This window comes from Moschus berezovskii, chromosome 12 (assembly GCF_049115385.1).
Source record: "Moschus berezovskii isolate FMDL1 chromosome 12, NW_MosBer_1.0, whole genome shotgun sequence".
Lineage (NCBI taxonomy): Eukaryota > Metazoa > Chordata > Mammalia > Artiodactyla > Moschidae > Moschus > Moschus berezovskii.
Genome location: NC_142471.1, coordinates 56,769,502 through 56,787,634, shown reverse-complemented (window position 1 = coordinate 56,787,634; position 18,133 = coordinate 56,769,502). Strand labels below are relative to the sequence as shown.

At 43.3% G+C, this 18,133-nt stretch overlaps 1 pseudogene; it reads right to left on the bottom strand.

The window, feature by feature from the left end:
- Window positions 1-3,936: 3,936 nt before the first annotated feature.
- Window positions 3,937-17,846, bottom strand: LOC129555161 (DNA fragmentation factor subunit alpha pseudogene; annotated as a pseudogene).
- Between the last annotated feature and the right edge of the window lie 287 nt (window positions 17,847-18,133).

Here is an 18,133-nt window from a genome sequence, read left to right as displayed (position 1 = left end):
TCTTTTCTTAAAAATATGGACATGCTGTTTCATGTTATGAAGTGTTAATATTGAATAAGTAGGGCCCCTAATGATGGATGTTCGAGTTGTTTTCAGTCCTTTGTTATTATAAACAAAGCTTCATGAACATCCATGTACACATCTTTGCACACATATGCAAATACAGAGTAAATTAATGAGTGAAATTGCTGGGGAAAGATCCACAAACACTTAATAACCATCAACAAATTCCCTCCACCTATACAATTTCCAGTCTCAGTGGCAGTGCATGATATAGCCTGTATCCAAGTCCTTTTTAGTATACACTTAGGAAAGGCGTTTTCTTTGTTGACCTGAGACAGTCTCCTTGTAGTGTTGGTGTACTTTGCTCTTAAAAAAAGTGACACTGATATCATTTTACATGTTTACAAACTTTCTTCATTTCCTGTCTGTTCCTGACCTTTGTCCATTTTCCCACTGAGTTTCTTTTTCCTTATCGATTAACAGAAACTATTTCAGCATTAAGGAAATTAGTCCTTTACCTATCAATGTGTTGAGATAGTATTTTTGTTTGTCATTTATCTTTTGACTTTCTGAAGGTATCTCTTCTATGAAATATGTTTTTCATATATATGTATTAATATTTTATGCCCTGTAGAGTTTTTTTCAAACTTATACCTTCTAGACCCCATGATTACAAATGTCTCAAGCACTTTGGTAGTAATTTTATGATTTTTAAACATTTAAAACTTTGATGTACATGGAATTTATTTTGGAGTTTAAAGAGTGAGGAAAGAGAACCAGCCTGGAGTGACATTCTAGTCACTCATTCAATCAGCGAATGTTGAGTGTATGCTGTGTGTCAGGCCATGTGCAAGTCACTGGGTGAGTGAGAGCTGGCAAATTCAGATGACACAACTGACAATAAGCCGGGATCATATAGTCCCAAAGCAAGTCCTTTCCCTCAAAGCAGCATTTGTTCAAAATATCTGTGAAAGTGAAAGTGTTAGTTGCTCAGTCATGTCCGACTCTCTGCACCCATGTGAACTGTAGCCAGCCAGGCTCCTCTGTTCATGGAATTCTCCAGGGAAGAGTACTGGGATGGGTTGCCATTCCCTTCTCCAGGGGATCTTCCCGACCCAGGGATTGAACCTGGGTCTCCCGCGTTTCAGGCAGATTCTCTATCTTCTGAGCCATCAGAGAAACCCCCAAAATATCTATATAGCAGAGGAAATGTGATTCTGAATTTCCAGATTTGGATGAGAGAATTTTCAGAACCAGGAAAAAGCAACAGCAAAATGAAACGCCCCACCATTCAGCCTCACTGCTGTGAGGTTTCAGATTCTCTGTCTCCCCCATTAACCTCCCCCTCGTGACCACCATACCAGGCCTCTCCTGCTCTCCCCACGACTCAGAAAAGCAAGAAGCCCTAGAGAGGCCATAAGCAGGCCTCTGGGCTTCGGAGAGAGAGTGGGGACACCCTGCACCCTCTACCATTTCCTCACTGCCCTTCTCAGCCAGAGATGAGGAGGGGACAAATCTGCCAGGGTTGGAGGCTGGATGGTCCAACAGCCATCAGTTCTTGGGTGCCCTCTCCTAGTCACTTCAGGAAGGAATCCAGAGACTCGCCAACCCACACTGTCTGAGGCATTTTCAGAGTCTGGCAATTCTTCTTAGGTCTAGGATCGGTTTTTCCTTCTCAGGTTTTACTTGCTGTTGTGGTGCAGCCCTCTGGGTAATGGCAGATGGTGTTGTCTTTGCACATCTGCTGGCCTCTGAGAGTGCATAGTGGTGAGCCACTTGTCTCTCCACTGGAGAGAGCCTTACTGGATTCTTTCTAGATGCAATAGTCTGCCTCACCATACCAATCTGATGGGTAGAGGCAGGCAGGGTCTGAGCAGGTACAGGGGGGTTAATATTCAACTGAAAAACTTTCTTAAAATGACTCACAGCACTTTTCATAATTTCCTGTAGTTCTCCATCCTTATTCATGGAACATTTATTTGGTTTCTCTATTCATCTGATTTTTGCTCTGTAGCAGCATCCAACCTAGAGATGTTAGTCAATGTTGTTTGGCACTGATTCTAAGGCATTTTTAAGTATCAATGATTCTATAACTGTGTCCAGAGTACCTTTATTTCAGTAATATTTGGCTGCACTGCAGAGTATGTCTGTTGGACTTGGTGTTTTCATCTACGAGCCTGTCTCCTTCTGCTTCTTTCTTGATCGGTTGAAGAGTCAGAACCAGGAGAATGTTAATATACCAGTTATCTGGCTCCAACTCAGTGGCCTGCCTCAGAAGGTGAATGGTGTTCTCTGTAGGTGCTTTGTCATGCAGACAATACGGTGTGATGGTCAGTTCCAGGGATAATTCTGGGTTGGTGGGTTTCTTTTCCGGGGCCTCTCAAAACACTGCATAGCCTGTTCATAGTACTTTTCTCCCCATTTTAGAAGTGCCCCTCCCTCTTCACAGTCAATCTCAGGGCATTCAATTCTATAGGAATTTGTGTACTTCTTGCAAAGATTTCCCACCCTGTGGATGTAAGTGTCTCCAGTATGCTTGCCTGGAGAATCCCTTGGACAGATGAGCCTGGTGTGCTACAGTCCATAGGGTCACAAAGAGTCAGACATGACTGAAGTGACTTACCATGCACACATGCACAGATGTAAGTGTGTGCTTCTAGAAGCCTGCCCAGGTGATAGCAGACCTAGGCATAGTTTCCCCAGGTAACCAAATGTCCAGTTTTGCCTTGGTGATCCTGTCTGTGCATGATAAACTCCTCTGCTTGTTCTAAGTATTCCAGAGCCACCCTGTACTGGCCTCTGCAGTGTTTAATATAGGCAAACAGGTTGTACGTGATTGCTTTGAATTCTGTGTTTAGAAACTCTACCTGATCATATCCTCTGTCTTCTAAATCATCTAAGGAGCTTCCTTCACCACGTACATTCCAGGTAAAATGGCATTTCAGTTGTAGAAAGATATTTTCTAAGGAATGTGTGGTGATTTCACAGTAGCTAAGGAAAGTGAACATTTAGGAATGTGAGTGAGCAGATGTACAAAGTAACAGGTTTAAGGCTTAGTCATTGGGCCACTTCTGAGAATAGGTTAAATATACAGAAGATGTACCAATTTATAGTCTTTCAGCTACCTTCACACAGTAGTAAGATGAACCATGAACCTTGTGGTTTCTTTTGCAGGCTGTTTCAACTTGTCTTGGAGGAGACAGTGTTAAGGTATTACCTGATAGACCAGACATGGGAGAAGGATAAATTCTTGTACTAATTAGGGAGCTGGTATTCATTCCAGACAACAGTGGCTAAAAATTAGCTCAGCAGTCCTTCCCAGATCAATCCATGTGTGAGAGACCATTTTATTCACCAAGATTTGATTCATTCCTAGATTTGATTGAATTGTTTCTATTAGTCTTTCTAAATGCATGCATATCAGTCTGGGGACAAGAGAGAGAAAGAGAGAGAAAGGAAGACAAACTCATATCTACAGAGTCAGGAAGAGAGGAAGCAAAGGGGGAGAGGGGGAGAGAAAAGCATTTGCTTTGTCAAGTGACCATCCAAGGGAGACAAGCACATTTATCAGTAAAGAGGAATAGCTCACAAATTCATTCTGTGCCCAAATAATGATCTTTATTTTTAATGTTATGATGGTGGCTTAGTTGCTAAGTCATGTCCAACTCTTGCGACCCCATGGACAGAGAAGCCTGACAGTCTATACAGTTCATGGGATTCTCCAGGCAAGAATACTGGAGTGGGTTGCCATTTCCTTCTCCAGGGCATCTTCCCAACCCAGGAATTGAACCCAGGTCTCCTGCATTGTAGGCATTTTCTTTACCAACTGAGCTACAAGGGAAGTTTTGCACATAATAATAGGCAAATTGACAGCTATGATTCAGGGTTTGCAGAGGTGAAAAAAACCCAGATACAAGTGTCTCCCTGCAAAGGTCAGGGTCCCTGGTGCTCGCCCACCTCCAGATCCTTACTAGACAAACTCAGCTCTGGGGCAGGTTTCTCCTTCAGCGCTAAGAGGATCTGGTTCACATGTGTAACTTCGGAGGAACTCTCTCTAATACCTGTGTCAACAGCGTCCCTCTTGTCCCTGAGGTCATCTCTGGACTCTTGCTGCTTCAACAAGATACCACCTTCCTTCTCCAAAGCCCGGAGGTAAAGTTCCAGGAGCTGCCTGGACTGACGGGCTTCCTCTTTCTGGTCAAGCACCTGCTGGAGGGTGTTCTGGAGCCCCTGGACTGCCACATGACTTTGGCCAAGTTCTTGAGCCATCTCCAAACACAAGACATTAATGAGCATCTAGAGCTCCTCCTCGGACAGCAGGATGATGCTGGATAGGTCTTCTTTCAGCTGCCTGGCCACGTTCTTCCATTTCAACCCTGCCCTGCTGTCTGTTTCATCTCTGTTGAAGGACTCTTGGGTAATCCAAGCTATACTTCCATCTGGATTGTGTGTCCACTTCTCATTCCCAGTCAAGCCACTAACTTAGTATTTGCAGGAAGACACAGGAGGTAATCATCGTCAGCCACTATGGTAACATCCTCTGCCAGGCAGGGTGACTGGTGTCAGGGACTTAGCAATGGCCAGAATGTCACAAGCCTTGTTCCTCAGCTCCTCGAGGCAAGAGGCCGCCACACCATGCTGTTCCTAGCTGTTGTTGCGGCGCAGCAGACACTGCTTTAAAGAGCCTGGATTTTTAATGTTATACTCAAATCTAATTTATTTTATACTGATTTTGAATTCTTTCACCTCCTAAAGTTTCACAGTGTACCTTCTTCACGCCAAGGCAGGTGGCGTTTCAAGAATATTTATTAAACATGCAGAAGTGCATTAACTGGTGTGAGGAAATGGTCAAAGTCCATGACTAAGACAAATGCAGGATATCCTGTGTTCTACCGTATGTAAAATATAATAGAACTTTGAGAAAGAAGATAGATAATGATAACGAAAATAAGAGCTGACATCTATTGATCACTAATTATATGCCAGGTACTGTTCTGGGGACTTCACTTGTATTAATTCATGTAATTCTCACAACTCTGTAGGGAAGGAGCTACTATCTGCAGATGGGGCATTAAATAACTTGTTCAAGGTCATATAGTTTATTAACTGGTAGAGATAGAATTTGAATCTAGGCAGTCTAGCTTGAAAGCCCACATTTTTTGGGGGTAATTAATGTTGTGTTAGTTCCAGGTATGCAGCAAAGGGGTTCAGTTTTATATATAATAAATGTATGTATATCATATTATTTTTCATTAATAGGTTATTGAAAGATACTGAATATAGTTCCCTATGTTATATGGTAACATCAGATAATCAGTATGGTTTGATCACTCATCTAGAGCCAGACATCCTGGAATGTGAAGTAAAGTGGGCCTTAGGAAGTATCACTATGAACAAAGCTAGTGGAGGTGATGGAATTCCAGTTGAGCTATTTCAAATCCTGAAAGATGATGCTGTGAAAGTGCTGCACTCAATATGCCAGCAAATTTGGAAAACTCATCAGTGGCCACGGGACTGGAAAAGGTCAGTTTTCATTCCTGTCCCAAAGAAAGGCAGTGCCAAAGTATGCTCAGACTACCGCACAATTGCACTCATCTCACACGCTAGTAAAGTCATCCTCAAAATTCTAAAGCCAGCCTTCAGCAATATGTGAACTGTGAACTTCCAGATGTTCAAGCTGGTTTTAGAAAAGGCAGAGTGTTGGGGTCTAGCCTCGGCAGAGTCCAGGGATACCCCCAGGATGAGCGGCGTCGGCAAAGAAAAAAAGTGAATCGAGTCTTGGTTGGGTGCAGAATCAAGACTGCTTTATTTTTCTACATCAGTGCTTATATACCCTAAAACCAACAATTCTAAAAAGGGAGGAGGGATTGTCTTGATAAAATTGTGCCAGGAATGCAGTCATAAACCATCTTCCAGAACAGTCAGTACCTTCATGAATAACTCTTAAACAATGGACATTTAAGACATCAAGGCCACAAGGCATGAAAAAATGACTTTATTTATCAGGTAGTCAACTGTAAAAACTATTAGCAAGCCTTATCTTGGGAGCCTCAGTTCTGGGCAGACTTTGTGACTCCCTAGGTAGCATGGTATCTGTTTTTGGGCTCTACCCCCATACATCTGCAGAGACAATTTTTTACACTAATACTATATGCTTATTCATTTTGTTATCAACCTTTATCTCTATGTTTTCTTCTAGTGTACTCCGAGGCACACCATAGACAGGGGGCAGGGAGACATATCAGCAAGCACTGGTATGTGACCTTGAGGGCCAAGAGTCTCGTGAGCTCCCTCCAGATCTCACCCTAAGGGGCCCTTCTAAACTCAAGAAAGGCTCTGTATCTATTTTGCTTGTGGAGTGTCTAGGCCTATTGTTAGCAGACTTAGCTTTATGCCAGGGGCGCTTTGTGCAGTCCTGAGCATTCCAAATTCTAAATTGAAATTTATAATCCCAACAGGGCCAGAAGGGGTAGGATGTTCTATGTAAAAATATTTTCTTCATTCCTGGCCTGTTTATAGGGCCCATACACCCTCAGGGACTGTATTGCTGCCATGCAAAGGCTTCAAGGGGGATATCTGAGCAGGAGTCAGAAGAATTCTTAGAAAGCACAGAGGATGACCAAGCATCAGAAGAAGAAAAGACAGAGGCCCAGGAGTAGATGATGGGGCGGCCCTGAGAAATCCCTGGAGGTCTGGATGGCCTTGCGTGCCAGCTCCTCAAGCCAACACCTTGTCATGGGCGGGGTCTCTCATGCCGGCTCCTGACAGCAGAGGAACCAGAGATCAAATTGCCAGCATCCACTGGATCATCATAAAGCAAGAGAGTTCCAGAAAAGTATCTATTTCTGCTTTGTTGACTATGCCAAAGCCTTTGACTGTGTGGATCACAATAAACTGTGGAAATTCTTGCAGAGATGGGAATACCAGACCACCTGACCTGCCTCTTGAGAAACCTGTATGCAGGCAAGGAAGCAACAGTTAGAACTGGACATAGAACAACAGACTGGTTCCAAATAGGAAACGGAGTACCTCAAGCCTGTATATTGTCACTGTGCTTATTTAACTTATATGCAGAGAACATCATGAGAAATGCTGGGCTGGATGAAGCATAAGCTGGAATCCAGATTGCCAGAAGAAATATCAATAACCCCAGATATGCAGATGACACCACCCTTATGGCAGAAAGTGAAGAAGAACTAAAGAGCCTCTTGATGAAAGTGAAAGAGGAGAGTGAAAACATTGGCTTGAAGCTCGACATTTAGAAAACAAAGATCATGGCATCTGGTCCCATCATTTCATGGCAAATAGAGAAACAGTGGTAGGCTTTATTTGGGGGGACTCCAAAATCACTACAGATGGTGACTGCAGCCATGAAATTAAAAGATGCTTCAGTTCAGTTCAGTTCAGTTCAGTCGCTCAGTCATGTCCGACTCTCCGCGACCCCATGAATCACAGCACGCCAGGCCTCCCTGTCCATCACCAACTCCCGGAGTTCACTTAAGCTCATGTCCATCGAGTCGGGGATGCCATCCAACCATCTCATCCTCTGTTGTCCCCTTCTCCTCCTGCCCCCAATCCCTCCCAACATTAAGGTCTTTTCCAATGAGTCAACTCTACGCATGAAGTGGCTAAAGTATTGGAGTTTCAGCTTTAGCATCAGTCCTTCCAATGAACACCCAGGACTGATCTCCTTTAGGATGGACTGGTTGGACCTCCTTGCAGTCCAAGGGACTCTCAAGAGTCTTCTCCAACACCACAGTTCAAAAGCATCAATTCTTCGGCACTCAGCTTTCCTTGTAGTCCAACTCTCATATCCATAGATGACTACTGGAAAAGTCATAGCCTTGACTAGATGGACCTTGGTTGGCAAAGTAATGTCTCTGCTTTTTAATATGCTATCTAGGTTGGTCATAACTTTCCTTCCAAGGAGTAAGCGTCTTTTAATTTCATGGTTGCATCACCATCTGCGGTGATTTTGGAGCCCCAAAAAATAAAGTCTGACACTGTTTCCACTGTTTCCCCATCTATTTCCCATGAAGTGATGGGCCCAGATGCCGTGATCTTAGTTTTCTGAATATTGAGCTTCAAGCCAACTTTTTCACTCTCCTCTTTCACTTTCATCAAGAGGCTCTTTAGTTCCTTTCTACTTTCTGCCATAAGGGTGGTGTCATCTGCATATCTGAGCCTAGATAGCATACTAAAAAGCAGAGTGTTACTTTGCCAACAAAGGTCCATCTAGTCAAGGCTGTGGTTTTTCCAGTAGTCATGTATGGATGTGAGAGTTGGACTATAAAAAAAGTTGATCACCAAAGAATTGATGCTTTTGAACTGGTGTTGAAGACGACTCTTGAGAGTGCCTTGGACTGCAAAGATATCCAACCAGTCCATTCTAGAAGAAATCAGTCCTGAATATTCATTGGCAGGACTGATGTTGAAGCTGAAACTCCAATACTTCGGTCATCTGATGGGAAGAGCTGACTCATTGGAAAAGACCCTGATGCTGGGAAAGATTGAAGATGGGAGGAGAAGGGGACGACAGAGGATGAGATGGTTGGATGGCATCCCCAACTCGATGGACATGACTTTGTGTAAACACCGGGAGTTGGTGATGGACAGGGAGGCCTGGCCTGCTGTAGTCCATGGGGTCGCAAAGAGTCGGATATGACTGAGCGACTGAGCTGAACTGAACTGATGCTATATTGTATAAGGTAAAAAGAGAAATTGGGATTATAGTGAGTTTTTAACCTGGGCAACTTGATGGGCCCCGATAACATTGAGATGAAGACAACAGGAATAGCAGATTTATGGGAAAGAATAGTAGACTTTGGGAGTAGATTTAAGAGTTCCATTTTGAAATCATCAAATTGAGATGCCTAGTGGATATCCAATTGGAATTATTAAGGCAATAGCTAGATATTTGAGTCAAGAGTTCTAAGGTCCAGGCTAGAGTAATAAATCTGGAATTCCTGAGCATGTAGGTAGTTCTGAAAGCCTTGGGTCTGCAAGCCATTACCTATAGAATGACTGTAGAGGTAGAGGAGAGGGCTGGCCCAGATGGAGACTTGGTACACAGTGACAGTCAGAGAAATTTGATAGAGGATGAAAAACTGCAGAAGAGGTAAGGATTGGCCAGTGAGGAGGGAAGAAAACCAGAAGGTGATGCTGCTGTAAGAACCAATTTAAAAAAAGAAGTCCCAAAGAGGAAGTTGTAGAGTTAGTTCTTGAGGAAGAACCACAACAAGTACGGAAAAGTGGCATCGTGTTGGTCATTGGTAACTTTGTGTGTGAATCAAGAGTGATGAAGCAAATGCTTGTTTGCAATGAGTAAACGAGAAAGCAAGAAGTAAGGAGGCAATTCTAGTTTCACTGTAGAAGCAGAAACTTGGGTGGGTAAAACTGGAGAAGACTGAGGGGAGATTGTTTTTGAATTGGGTGATAGTAATGAATGTATATGTGCTGATCAGAGAGATGGAAAACTGGGATACCAAAGAGCTGGTAATTGCTGGAGAGGAGTCTTTAAGTAGGTGAAATGGGATGTGAACTAGAACAAAATGATGATGCTTGACTTAAAAAAAAATACTAGGGATAATTCATCCAAATTATGGAAGGGAAGGCAGGCTGAAGGCACAGATTTAACAGGCAGAAGATTTGGTAGTGATACATGAGGGTGATTCTCTAAGTCTGCTTCTTAGGGAAGATCTACACCAAAATGTTCCCTGGTGGATCAGCTGATAAAGAATCTGCCTGCAGTGCTGGAGACCTGGGTTCAATCCCTGGGTTGGGAAGATCCCCTGGAGAAGAGAATGGCTACCCACTCCAGTATTCTGGCCTGGAGAATTCCATGGACATAGGGTCACAAAGGGTCGGACATGAGTGAGTGACTTTCACTTCACACCAAAATATCCTTTTGGTGAAGTACTTTGATGAAAGTATTTGATGAAGATACTTTTCATGTTTATTTACTACTCTGTTTTTGTCCTCCACCTTTCAGGTTTTGCTTTTGAGCATGCATTTCTGAAAACTAAGTAATGTAGGTCTTATGAGTCCGTGGAATTGGGACATGATAGTTTCTACTTGCCCCTACACTCCACTCTGCATCCTCTCCACCTGGCTGTCACCATCAGATAAGGAGCTCTACAGTCTCTGGCTTCCCAATGGGTTTGGTCAAAGGGAGACACAACAAGATCTCAGAGAGAGGGAATGGTATCCTTGAGTATTTACTTCTGGGGCTTCCACACTGCAGAACTTTCCTCTCCTGAAGCCCACAGATGCCATCAGTTGGCCTGTTGACAATTCCCTTTTTCAGTTCAGTCACTCCCTGGTGGCTCAGAGCATCTGTCTACAATGCGGGAGACCCGGGTTCGAGCCCTGGGTTGGGAAGATCCCCTGGAAAAGGAAATGACAAACCACTCCAGTACTGTTGCCTGGAAAATCCCATGGACAGAGGAGCCTGGTAGGCTACAGTCCATGGGGTTGCAAAGAGCCGAACACAACTGAGTGACTGAAGTGAAGTGACTGAGTTTTAGCTTCAACATCAGAACTTCCAATGAATATTCAGGACTGATTTCCTCTTGGATGGACTGGTTGGATCTCTTTGCAGTCCAAGGGACCCTCAAGAGTCTTCTCTAACACCACAGTTCAAGAGCATCAATTCTTCGGCGCTCAGCTTTCTTTATAGTCCAACTCTCACATCCATACATGACTACTGGAAAAACCATAGCCTTGACTAGATGGACCTTTGTTGGCAAAGTAACATCTCTGCTTTTTAGTATGCTGTCTAGGTTGGTCATAACTTTTCTCCCAAGGAGTAAGTGTCTTTTAATTTCATGGCTTTAGTCACCATCTTTCGTGATTTTGGAGCCCCCCAAAATAAAGCCTGCCACTGTTTCTCCATCTATTTGCCATAAAGTGATGGGACCGGATGCCATGATCTTTGTTTTCTGAATGTCAAGTTTTAAGCCAACTGTCTCAATCTCCTCTTTCACTTTCATCAAGAGGCTTTTTAGTTCTTTTTCACTTTCTGCCATAAGGGTGGTGTCATCTGCATATCTGAGGTTATTGATGTTTCTCCTGGCAATCTTGATTCCAGCTTGTGCTTCATCCAGCCCAGCACTTCTCATGATGTACTCTTCATATAAGTTAAATAAGCACAGTCACAATACACAGGCTTGAGGTACTCCTTTTCCTATTTGGAACCAGTCTGTTGTTCTATGTCCAGTTCTAACTCTTGCTTCCTGACCTGCATACATTTCTCAAGAGGCAGGTCAGGTGGTCTGGTATTCCCATCTCTGTAAGAATTGTCCACAGTTTATTGTGATCCACACAGTCAAAGGCTTTGGGAGAGTCAATAAAGCAGAAACAGATGTTTTTCTGGACTCTCTTGCTTTTTTGATGATCCAGCGGATGTTGGCAATTTGATCTCTGGTTCCTTTGCCTTTTCTAAAACCAGCTTGAACATCTGGAAGTTCACAGTTCATGTACTGTTGATGCATGGCTTGGAGAATTTTGAGCATGACTTTACTAGCGTGTGAGATGAGTGCAACTGTGTGGTAGATTGAGCATACTTTGGCATTGACTTTCTTTGGAACTAGAATGAAAATTGACCTTTTCGAGTGCCGTGGCCACTGCTGAGTTTTCCAAATTTTCTGGCATATTGAGTGCAGCACTTTCACAGCATCATCTTTCAGGATTTGAAATAGCTCAACTGCAATTCCATCACCTCCACTAGCTTTGTTCGTAGTGATGCTCTCTAAGGCCCACTTTACTTCACGTTCCAAGATGTCTGGCTCCAGGTGAGTGATCATGCCATCGTGATTATCTTGGTCGTGAAGATCTTTTTTGTACAGTTCTTCTGTGTATTCTTGCCACCTCTTCTTAATATCTTCTGCTTCTGTTAGGTCCGTACCATTTCTGTACTTTATCGAGCCTATCTTTGCATGAAATGTTCCCTTGATATCTCTAATTTTCTTGAAGAGATCTCTTGTTTTTCCTATTGTTGTTTTCCTCTATTTCTTTGCATTGATCGCTGAGGAAGGCTTTCTTATCTCTCCTTGCTATTCTTTGGAACTCTGAATTCAGATGCTTATATCTTTCCTTTTCTCCTTTGCTTTTCGCTTCTCTTCTTTTCACAGCTATTTGTAAGGCCTCCTCAGACAGCCATTTTGCTTCTTTGCATTTCTTTTCCATGGGGATGGTCTTGGTCCCTGTCTCCTGTACAGTGTCACGAACCTCCATCCAGAGTTCATCAGGCACTCTATCAATCAGATCTAGTCCCTTAAATCTATTTCTTACTTACACTGTATAATCATAAGGGATTTGATTTAGGTCATATCTGAATGGTCTAGTGGTTTTCCCTACTTTCTTCAATTTCAGTCTGAGTTTGGCAATAAGGAGTTCATGATCTGAGCCACAGTCAGCTCCTGGTCTTGTTTTTGCTAACTGTATACAGCTTCTCCATCTTTGGCTGCAAAGAATATAATCAATCTGATTTTGGTGTTGACCATCTGGTGATGTCCAAGTGTAGAGTCTTCTCTTGTGTTGTTGGAAGAAGGTTTTTGCTATGACCAGTGCGTTCTCTTGGCAAAACTCTATTAGCCTTTGCCCTGCTTCATTTCGCGCTCCAAGGCCAAATTTGCCTGTTACTCCAGGTGTTTCTTAAATTGAAGGCAGTCAAAGGCAATATATGTTTCAGTAAAACTTGTTTATGTAAGCAAGTGGCTGACTATACTGTGTCCACTAGCTGTTGGGAGTTAGACCTTGCTCTGTGGCCCAGTATGTTCTTCATAGTCACAGAGCATCTTGAGGAAATGTGGCTCAGTGGTAAAGAATCTTCCTGCCAGTGCAAGAGATGCATGGACATGGGTGTGATCCCTGGGTTGGGAAGATCCCCAGAGAAGTAAATGGCATCCCACTCCAGTATTCTTGCCTGTGAAATTCCATGGACGGAGAAGCCCGGCCAGCTATAGTCCATGGGGTGGCCGAGAGTCAAACACAACTGAGCACAGCACAGCAGCAGTTATCCACTGTTCCTCCTATTGCTTCCAATTTCTGTTATTACTACAAATGACCTACAGCTCGGGAAAATGTCACTGAACCTCCCAAACATACCATCTCCATCTATACATTGGCTAAATTTTTCGACCAAGTGATCAATATAGTCCTGACAGTTGTGACCTGAGCCTCTCCTTAGCAGGCTCCTCACTGCTCCCCACTTTGCAATATTTTTCCTAGCAGACCTCTTTCCTGAGTGTCAAAAACGTATTAGTTGTCAGCTCTGTTTTTTTTTTTTAAGCATTTTTATTGACACTTAGGTAAATTGGTGCAGACGTGGTTTCTTAAATAGGAAAAAAAAAAGCATTAACCAAGGAAGAAATCTTGGTGGCTAAACACTAGCGTTTACTGAAAGGTGTGGAATGCTGTCAATATTTAAATGAAGTGATCACATAAAATTCTGTGAGGCCTCAATGGTTAGAAGACTTTGCTGCAGAAGCAGCTCTTAAATGCTGGCTAAAGGATTCTGGAATGTTATTGAGATGGGAGCAATGCTGGAGACTTCCAAAGACTTACACAGTAATACAAGAACAGTGTAGGCACCAGAAAGCATTCCATTTGATGGCATGTCATTGTTTAGACCTAGAGAGAAAAGTTGGAGGCAAATGTGGGAAGCCTTGAATCATCCATCAAAGGCATCGTAAGAGAACTGGCCTTAACAGAATGTATATTATGGCTAAGACAAGATGAGCAGAAAATTTCATCTTGAGCATCAACTCCCATGAAGTTGTAGCAAAGGACTACAATGGTTTGCTGGGAAGGATTCTGAGCTCGTGTCTGCACAAATGGAAAAAACACTGCAATCAACTAGTGATGTCTCTCACTGTCACAGGAAGGAATCATGGTGTATATAAATAATAACAGCATGATCCCAAATAAAATAACAGCATGAACCTAATACTGTATTTCTAGCATGACACTGAATAACCCAACTGGATGTGTTCCTTCCCCAGATTTCGGGTATAGCTGACTCACACCTGTCAGTTTTCCACAGAGGGTAGAAGTACAAACACCCTCCCCCAGAATTCTGCAACTTTACGTGGGCTTCTGTGCTCATGGCCTCTGGAGTCCTCACTTCCAGGATGCCACGTTCATAGCGTTTATACGGTTTGTTTTGATCTAGATGTGAAATTATCACCTCCACACAGCACCCCTAAAATATCCATTCACATAATTCAACCCTTTTTGCATTTGGTGCAGTAAAAGCCAGGTCATCAAACTCCCACCTCTGAATGAATCCCCTTTGTCAGAGGACACCCAGCCCCCACACCCCATCTCTCTCCTTCCTTTACCCAGGGACAGAGATGTCCTCCCACACTGCATTCAGAAAATATGCCAGTTTATTTTTCTCAAAAAGAAAAAGAAAATGGAGCCCCCAGCCAAGAAGGGTTGTGATGCCAGTTGTTACTTTAAAAAAGAAAATTTAACTCATTCCACACTAAAATGCTACCGGATAAGAAAGCTTTGGTACATATACACAATGGAGTATTATTCAGCCATTAAAAAGAATACATTTGAATCAGTTCTAATGAGGTGGATGAAACTGGAGCCTATTATACAGAGTGAAGTAAGCCAGAAAGAAAAACACCAATACAGTATACTAACACATATATATGGAATTTAGAAAGATGCAAATGATAACCCTGTATACGAGACAGCAAAAGAGACTCAGATGTATAGAACAGTCCTTGGGACTCTATGGGAGAGGGTGAGGGTGGGATGATTTGGGAGAATGGCATTGAAGCACGTATGTTGTCATATGTGAAACGAATCACTAGTTCAGGGTCAATGCATGTTATAGGATGCTCGGGGCTGGCATGCGGGGATGATCCAGAGGGAGGATAAAGGGAGGAGGGAGGTGGGAGGGGGGTTCAGGAGGGGGAACTTATGTAAACCCGGGGCAAATTCATATCAATGTATGGCAAAACCAACCAATATAATATTGTAAAATAAAAAAAAAAAATTGCTACTGGAATCCCTGTGTTCTGAGACTGTGGATAATTTTTATTTCTATATTTTTCTTTGGCTGTCTATATTTTCTTAATTTTCTGAGTATGCATTTTCAAGTAAGAACTACAGAAGAAAAATGGCGATATTTTCCAAGTACTTGCTTCTGAAAAGGGGGTGTGGAATCCTTCGTGGGGAAAGATGGACCAGCCATCACAGCCCAGCTCACAAGGCTCCAGTGAGTCGGCCAAGCCCGCCCCCTAGTGGGGAAACCGAACAGCGCCCTCGACCCCTCCAGCGTCTCTTAAAATCTTGCAGAAAAAGCTCCTTGACATCTGTTTTTTTGGAAATGACACCAGAAGCACAAGCACGAAAAGCAAAAGTAAACAACCGAGACTACATCAGAACATACACACTACCTGACATTGTCCGTTTTATTCTCTCATTTTTTTCTTTTTTTAGTTTATTTGGCTTCTTCAGGTCTTAGTTTTGGCATGCAGGCTTAGTTGCCCTGTGCTATGTGGGATCTTAGTTCTCCGACCAGGGATTGAACCAGCATCCCCTGCATTGGAAGGTGGATTATTAAAGACTGGCTCACCGGGGATGCCCCTCTCTTCCTTTCTAATTTCAGTGTGTGTTCTTTCTCCCCAAACACTCCTAAAGGTGGAAGGCAGTGTGTGGAGATGTAGAGTTCACCACTCTACCTAGCACAGCGGCTTGATCATGGCAACTACAGCACTTAATGGAAAAGCCAGAACATTTCCTTACAATTAATGGTGACCCAGTGAGAGTCCCTGATCCCCAGGATTCCAAGCTGCTCTTCTGCAAGCAGCTGCTGGGTCAGTGGAGGCCTGAGATGATGACATGTTTCCAGATACTGGACACCTCCTGACTAATAGGTCTGAGATGGCTGAGAGAGACAGAAGGGACAGAGGAGGGCCATACGACCACAAGGTTATGATGGAAATAGAAGAAAGTATATGATGTCCGTCATGGGTTCTAATCCTGGGGGGTTTGTACAAAACCTCACATCTATACCAGGTGAATTATTTGTATTGATCAATTTCATTAAATTATAACAGCTCTTACAAGTTCTTTTCGTTGGCTTTGTGAAACAGGATTGTTTTCAATGAGTTCCCTCAATGACAGGCTTTCAGTAAATGTGACTGCTTTCATCCTCCTACTGTCACCAGAGTCTAAGAAAGTGATCCTGGAGCAAATGAGGTGGAGGAGGGAGCCATATGGATCTCTGAGAATATGTCAGGAAGAGGCAGGCGCTAGTGCAGAGTCTTGAGGTTGGGCTGTGGGAAAAGAGAAATGTACTGCAAAGAAACAGGCAGATCTGTGAAGAAGAAATTGAACTATGATGTCTGCTAGCTTCCCCTTGGCTTTAGAGATACTAACAATGTTCTTTATTGTGTCTGAGGTACTTCATACAGTATCACGCGTGTTTCATACAGTTTCACAGTGCCAGTTAAGTTGTGATGTTATTTTGAGCCCAGTCATTCAGAATTTAAAGGAAATTGAATATTTTAAGTGTAGACCTTTATGAGGCTTTCAAAAGCCAAAAATAATCACTCCTTTCCAAACTGGGAAAGGCCACTGAAGCATCCTACAAGTTTCAGTTTCTAATAAGGTAATGTTGCTTTAACCTAGGTAAAAAGCTCTCTGAGGTCCCTAACATTTAAGAATAAGGAGATTGTGAAATCGAACAGTGAGAAAATCACAATGGATTATGCCCAGCCTTGTTGATAGGTTTATGTCTTTCCATGACCTCATATGAAACTATCGCTTTGGAGTTCCTAGCACTTATCTAAGTCCCTCACTGGGCCTAAGTTGTCAGTCCTCTGGCTCAGGTAGCTGCTTCTCAGTCACCTGAGAGACTTTGACCAAAGGTACCCTGTTTCTTCTTTGGCATTTTTGTCTTTTTTTCCTTCTCATTTTTTCTTTGTTCTTTTACTTCTGTTCCCATTTTTCTTTTTTAATTTTTTTTTTTTTTTAATTTGGCTGTACCAAGTCTTAGTTGCAGCATGTGGGATCTAGTTCCCTGACCAGGGATCGAACCTGGGCCCCCTGCATTAGGAACAGAGTCTTAGCCACTGGACCTCCCATTTTTCTTATTTTATTCTTGTCTGGCATTGTGTTTTGACTCATCATAAAGACCAGTTCATGGGGTGAATTTTGAACTGATTTTGTTTTGATTTAGACCAGGTGTCTCACCAGTTCTTCCCAAATATAAGCTGATGTTAGGACTGACTCCAAGCACAGCAGTGAGTCCACCATGCCAAGGGCCCTTTGAGCCTTCTGTGCTGAGGAGACACTCAGATTCACATGGTCTCCTCCAGGCCCTGGAGACGGTCGGCAAGGGAGACTGGGCTCCAGTGAAGCTGGCCAGCATGTCCTGGATGGGAAAGCAACAGCCATAAAGATCACTGACCTCTGCAGAACTCTCTAGCCTCTGCTGACTGTGCCACGAAGCAGGAATCATGAAGGTTTGGATCATCCCAACATAGTGAAATATTTGAAGTGACAAAGGTGGAGGAAACTCCCTGCCTTGTTCAGAGGATGCTTGTGGAGGAGAGGTGTGTGAGCACCTGTGACTCAGGGCAGTAGGAAAGCAGAGAGGCTGAAGGCAGAGTCCACCAGGTAGTGTGTACTGTGTGGTCACCAGCAGGGTGCTGTCCACAGAGACTTACAAGTAGAAAACCTGCTCTTGAATGTGAACACAAGCATCATACTTTGGCTTCAGCAGCAAATTCACCTTTTACAACAAACTGGACACCTTCTGGGGTGGTCCCCCTCATGCTGCCCCAGAAGTCTCTCAGGGAAGAACCATAGGAAGTCATCCTGTCTACACCAGCAAGTGATTCCCTGCTTTTAGAAGTATGGAAACTCAAGGAGCTATGGACACAGGGTCTGAGCAGAACATATCACATTCCATTCTTGTCAATGGAATGAGAAAATCTGCTGGGGAGATTTCTGATTCTCCATCCCAACTAGAGAGGCACTTTAAAGCAGATTGTGAAGAATCCGAGGACTATTGTGGGTCATGAGTATGAGGAACTAAAGCTTTACATGGAGCCACAAGGCCTGGGCAGACTGACTTCTTGGCATTCACAGTTTCACATGGAGT